This window comes from Peromyscus eremicus, chromosome 10 (genome assembly GCF_949786415.1).
Source record: "Peromyscus eremicus chromosome 10, PerEre_H2_v1, whole genome shotgun sequence".
In the NCBI taxonomy this organism is placed as follows: Eukaryota; Metazoa; Chordata; class Mammalia; order Rodentia; family Cricetidae; genus Peromyscus; species Peromyscus eremicus.
This window is the reverse complement of record NC_081426.1, coordinates 18,571,459-18,577,955: the sequence shown is the minus strand read 5'-3', so window position 1 is coordinate 18,577,955 and position 6,497 is coordinate 18,571,459. Positions and strand designations below refer to the sequence as shown.

General features: G+C 46.0%; 1 pseudogene; it reads right to left on the bottom strand.

Annotated features, from left to right (window-relative positions):
* Window positions 1-4,835: 4,835 nt before the first annotated feature.
* Window positions 4,836-5,469, bottom strand: LOC131920699 (high mobility group protein B1-like; annotated as a pseudogene).
* Window positions 5,470-6,497: the final 1,028 nt, after the last annotated feature.

The window sequence follows — 6,497 nt, the reverse complement described above, 5'->3', positions numbered from 1 at the left end:
CCCGTTCTGAACAGCAGCACCCTGCAGAAGCTTCTATCAGAACCACAGACACACATGTACAGAGAACACACACACACAGAACACACAAGTGCAAAGACCACACACACGTACATGCATACAGAGTATACGCACATGCAGAGAGAGCAGAGATATGTACAAAGAACATACACACATCAACAGAGAGCACACACACTTGCATAAAGGGCACCCACACGTTTACAGAGGGCACACTCAGTGCACACACCCATTAGTAGAGTATACACACATGTACAGAGAACATATACACACACAAATAGCACACACATATGCACAAAGGGTACCCACATGTGTACAGGTGTACAGAGGGCACACATATGCATAGAGTGGACACAAACATTAACCAAGAACACATCCACACGCACAGAGACACATACATGCATAGACAATACACACACGTAGAGAGAGCACACACATGTATAGATAGTACCCACCCACGCACAAAGGGCACACACATATGAACAGAAAACACATACACACATGCACAGAGAGCACACACACAGAGGCACACACAAAAATGTGCATGCATGTGTACACACACACCAATACAAATATATGCATGCAATCACTATGCTCACGCATGTGTACACATAAAATGTACATGTATGCAGGCATATACATACACTGACATATACACACATATACAGTTGCATATCCAATATACATGCACCATGTCAGGGTCTGTATACAGTCTAGAGTCAGGAATTCTCCAAGGAGAACCGACCATTCGTGACGTGGCCCCAGCACGATCTCTTCACAGACACCTTTGGGACAGAGGCAGTGGCTTCCAGAACAGCAGAATATACAAGAGGTGATGTGGCCAGGGGAGCCAGCACATGGTTGCTGGCCATAGGTGAGGGACTGTGGCCCCCAGCACAGGCAACTCCCCCTACTACCGGTGCAGACAGCAGCCATACCCGCAATGGAGGACATAAGGAGATTAGGTCTATCTGCACAGATGGAGCTCCCTAGCACCTGGTGCCATCATCAACAGAGCCTAGCTAAATGGGCAGGAGGCTGGCAATGCCACCGACCCCCAGGTTTCCTAGACTACCGGAGAAAGCCACAGTGAGGTGAGAAAGGCCGTCACCAAGCTGGATAGATAGCCTCAGACTGATGCCTCCCCAGCTCAGCCTCACTGTTGCCCATACTCTTATGAGGAAGAGGAGTCCCTGATCAGGGAGGACTGGCCAGGAGCACGGGGACAGGAAAGATGGCTATACACACTGAATTCTAGGAAGATCAGGCCGGTGGGAAGACACAGAGTTCTACCCAGAGCAGGGTCCCGGGGAAAACTGGCTGCGTACAAGAAACCAAGGCACCCAGGCAGAAGCCTCTGGAGACGAGGTCCGTGGACAAAGTGAAACCCTCTGAGACTTTCCCTGATAGCATGTGGCATTCAGGCACTCAGAGCTTCTCTTCTAGCCTTTTCACATAGGTTCCCTGAGCCTCACAACCCCTTTCTCCCCAGCACCAACTTACAGATGGGGAGACCACCTCAGGGAGGTCAGGGAACTTACTGAAAATCATACAGCTGCAGACAGACATTTGAGAATATAGGCATGTTTAACTAATTTAAATACTCTACAATGCATACATGTATGGAAACATTACCCCATCATCATCATCATCATCATCATCATCAGTATTAGTATTAGTATTAGTATATTAGTCTTAGTCTTAGTATTAGTATTAGTATTAGTATTGGGGGAGTTCAAGACAGGTTTTCTCTGTATAGCCCTGGCTGTCCTGGAACTCACTCTGTAGACCAGGCTGGCCTCGAACTCACACAGAGAGTGTTCCACCTGCTTCTGCCTCCCAAGTGCTGTAATTAAAGGCGTGTGCCATCCCTGCCCAGCTTACCCCAATGGTATATAAACTGTTTCTACTCTTAAAAATTAGTCAACAAAGCTGGAGAATGATACACGCCTTTAATCGCAGCACTCAGGAGGCAGAGGCAGGCGGATCTCTGTGAGTTTGAGGCCAGCCTGGTCTACAGAGTGAGTTCTAGGACAGTCAAGGCTACACAGAGAAGCCCTGTCTCAAAAAACCAGCCCCCCCTCAAAAAAAAAATCAGTCAACAAAATAAGATAAGTGATGGCATAGCTTGCGATGAGGCCGGGACATCCGGACAGCACGGGGACCATGTTTGTGTGCTCCAAGGACACGTGGGCTCTCTGAGGTTTGAAGCAGAACATGAACATGTCTTAGGTTCATGTATAGAAACTCATCAGCATATCTCAGGGAGAAAATGGGAGGGTGAACAGGCAAGAATGAGAGAATCCAGATACCTAAGATTTACTTAAGAGTAGAAAGGAGAAGATTTGAGGTGGCATGGGAAGGCACTGAGGTATAGGGTCCAGCCAGCAGGTCCCAGGTCCTGGTGCTGTACTGGAATCTGCTCTCACCACCTGTGAGGGGGAACTGCACTTTTTGCACCTCAATGAAAGCAGAGAAGTCAGCATTTACAACAGAAGCAAACCAAGAGGAACGGAGCTAACAAAAGCCGGCAAAAGCTCTGCGGGGTTACGGAGAGCCACACAGGAAGGTGAGCCTAAATGGAAACAAACCGGTGCTGAATAGGAACAGCCAAGGTTATAAATACTTGAATTCTTCTCTAACAGGCGACCAGATTCGGTGCCACTGTAATAAAAATCCAACACATGTCTCGGACTCTGAAATAGAAATGGCAAAGCGGAAGTCTAAGAAAGGCCAGTGGAGTTCTGAGAAGTAAGATCATGGCGGCAGCGAGGTGGGGGTTGGAGGGTGGAGAGAGGGGGGAGCAACATGCTCCCCAGTCACAAACACAATGGTACTGTGTGCAGTGTGTGGGGTGAGGTCTGCTGGGTGCAAATAGACTCATGGGTAGTTAAATAGAACAGAAATTCCAGGAGGAGGAAAACAGAGCCCTGAGAGTGGAAAATTGACAGGTGCACATTGCAGACCAAAATGGAAAGGGTGGGGTCCTAGACACTGCAACAACTGTGCTCCACTTGGAAGGCCATGAGGCTGGATGCTTTCCTCACTCCATCCTGACCAGTAGGGGCGAGCTTCTAAAAGAAACCGAGGTGCATGTCTTTCATGATAGTGGAGCAAAAAAAGATTTCTTAAATGGTTTACTTTTTCAGCCAACCATAAAAGATACAGTTTGATTGTTGTTGTTGTTTTTTTCCTTACTAGTACTTCAAACTACAAAAGCCAGAAACTAGAGGGAGGCTTTAGAGGCATTTTCCGACTTATGGGTAAGCAGCTATGAGTAAGAAAATAAGAAAAGGCCAGGCAGTGGTGGTGCACACCTTTAATCCCAGCACTCAGGAGGCAGAGGCAGGTGGGTGTCTGAGTTTGAAGCCAGCCTGGTCTACAGAGTGAGTTCCAGGACAGCCAGGGCTACACAGAGAAACCCTATCTTGAAAAAACAAAACGAGAGAGAGAGAGAGAGAGAGAGAGAGAGAGAGAGAGAGAGAGAGAGAGAGAGAGAAAGAAAGAAAGAAAGAAAGAAAGAAAGAAAGAAAAGAAAAGAAAAAATTTTAGAAAAGCAAGCATTTGTGAGACATAGAATCCAGGATTCTCACGAGCATGTGAGTACAACTTTGTGGTTGGTCATCAGAGTACAACTGTTTATTAGAAACAGACAAGGTTGAGACAGTTTTATAGGGAAACCTGGGTCTTGACCACTTATCTACGCTCTCTTTAAAATTTTAGTATCTTGCTTATTAATTCTGGTGGATTTCCAGGTCAGCAGTCATACCTTCTGTGAGTGTAAGGATCTCACTTCTTCCTTGCCTTTCCTTTCCTTGTCTTCTGGCCTGCCTTTGCTGCATGCTAGGGCAGGCCCAGCTACATCTGGAGCTCTCACAGTGCAGCCAACCCTTTTGAAGAGATGAGTGCTCGATCTAGTTTAAAAGTTCGAATAGATTGTTTACAAACTGAAGCAGTGTGACTATTGCCCCCATTAAACACAAAGCTAGTGTAAAACGCTAATTGAATTGTATTAAAAAAGATTTGTTTTCACTCCATTATGGTAGTGATACACTTCTTATCCTTTAAGACATGGCAACCAGAACACTTTCACCGGCAATTATTTATGTGCCCGGCCCTGGAAACCCTTACTCCTAAACAATATTGGTTAGAAACACTTAGCAAGCAGCCTGGTCCCACTGACTTTGAAAGGAATGCTTCTAATATTTTTTTGCTATTAATTATAACTGGGAATTCAATATTGGATTTTCTTTTGTTCTTATTCTTTTTAAAAAAAAATTGTATTTACTTAGAAGCATTCAGAATGTCAACAAAACAGCTGCATTTTTTTTTTTCAATTAAAGAGTGGTATCAGTTGACAGAACAACCAATATCTTCATATAAGCTGCAGCAGAGAGGACTGAAGAAGAAAAAAAACAAAGCAAAACAAAAAAACAAAACAAAACAAAAACCCTACCGTCCCCATATAACTAATATGTGCTGTGTTCCAACAGGAACTGCTTCAAATTTCCATGCCAATTTACAACCCCCAGACTGGCCCAGGCAAGGTGAGCGGCTATTGACACCACCAGCACAGGGCTATCTGAAGACACATTCGGTAGTGTGTTAACTATACAAAAAATAAAAATAAAAGACACTGTGCAGTTTAAAAACAAATCTGACACAGCCTTACATTTCAATTTTTTTCTTTAAAAGGAGTGAGTTGTGTACGGGGGGTGGGGGGGTTAAATGCTTTATAGACAAGAAAAAAAAACTGCGCTAGAACCAACTTATTCATTCTCCTCCTCCTCCTCCTCCTCCTCCTCCTCCTCCTCCTCTTCCTCCTCCTCCTCCTCCTCCTCCTCCTCCTCCTCCTCCTCCTCCTCCTCCTCCTCCTCCTCCTCCTCCTCCTCAGCTTCCTCTTCCTTCTGTTTCATGCTCATTTCAGCCTTGACCATCCCCTTCTTCGCTGCCCCGGGTTTTCCTTCAGCTCTGTGGACAGCAATATCCTTTTCGTATTTTCCTTCAGCTCGGCGGCCTTCTCTTCACTGGCTGCCTGTCGTCCGCAGCCGTGTTGTTCCACATCTCTCCCAGCTTCTCTGCAACGTCCCCGATGGACAAGCCGGGGTGCTCTCCTTTGATTTTGGAGCGATACTCAGAAGAGATCAAGAAGGCCGAAGGAGGCCTCTTGGGTGCCTTGGGGTCCTTGAACCTCTTTTTGGTCTCCCCTTTGCGGGGGCTGTAGGTTTTCATTTCTCTCTCATCACGAGCCTTGTCAGCCTTTGCCATGTCTACCAATTTCCCGTTTTCTTTAGCAGACATGGTCTTCCACCCTTCTGAGCGCTTCTTCGAGAACTCTGAGAAGTTGACAGAAGCATCCGGATGCTTCTTCTCGTGTTCCTCCCGGCAAGTTTGCACAAAGAATGCATATGAGGACATTTTGCCTCCCAGCTTCTCAGGATCTCCTTTGCCCATGTTTGGTTGATTTTCCTCCACGAGGCACAGGGTCCCTCAGTGCCTGTCCGGCTCTCGCTTGCCCCGGCGCTGTCTCTATGGAGCTCAACGTACTGCAATGACTGTCTGTTCTTGTTCTTATAATAAATGCTTTAGTTAATCAGCTTTTGTATCGAGAAGGAAGCCATATAGCATTCCTTATCCAAACTGTTGGTGTGATGAGCGACAGGTAGTTGGAATCTGGAGTGTCCCCCAGAGATCATTGGCTGAGCTGGCCCAGCCATCCCTCCCCTACATGCTGCACCATCAATGGTGCCGTTTGGAGGTGGTGAAAGCTTAATGGTTTGATCTACTGGAAACTGGGTCATTGGGAACATGCCCCTGAAGGGGATACTGGGGCTTCAGCCCCTTCGTCTTCCTTTCTTTTGTACTTGGCTGTGAGGTGAGGGGATTAGATTTCAGGGACACCTGAGAGAACTATATTTTCAATTTATTGGATGCAAGGTTCCATGCGTGTCCAATAAACTAGTGGGTTCCTCTACTGTGGCTTTGACTATCTAAGGGTCAGAAATGTATTTTAAAGTTACATCTGCACTGAACATGTACATGTTTTTTCTTGTCATTGTCCCTGTACAATAGAGTATTAACAAATGTTCACCCACTATTAGGTATTGTATGTAACCTAGAGAGGATTCACAGGTATGGGAGGTAGTACTTGTAGGTTGGAAGCTAAATAGGCCAGTTTTAAAAAGGCATTTTAAAATTCACGGGTCAAGGTGGTAGTGTATGCCTTTAATTCCAGGCAGGCTGATCTCTGAGTTCGAGGCCAACCTGGTCTACAGAGTGAGTTCCTGGACAACCAGGGCTACACAGAGAAACCCTGTCTTGGGGGGGAAAAAAGAGAGAAGAAAAGAAAGAAAGAAAGAGAAAGAGAGAGGGAGGAAGGAAGGAAGGAAGAAAGAGAGAAAGAAAGAAAGAAAGAAAGAAAGAGAAAGAGAGAGGGAGGGAGGAAGGAAGGAAGGAAGAAAGAGAGAAAGAAAGAAAGAAAG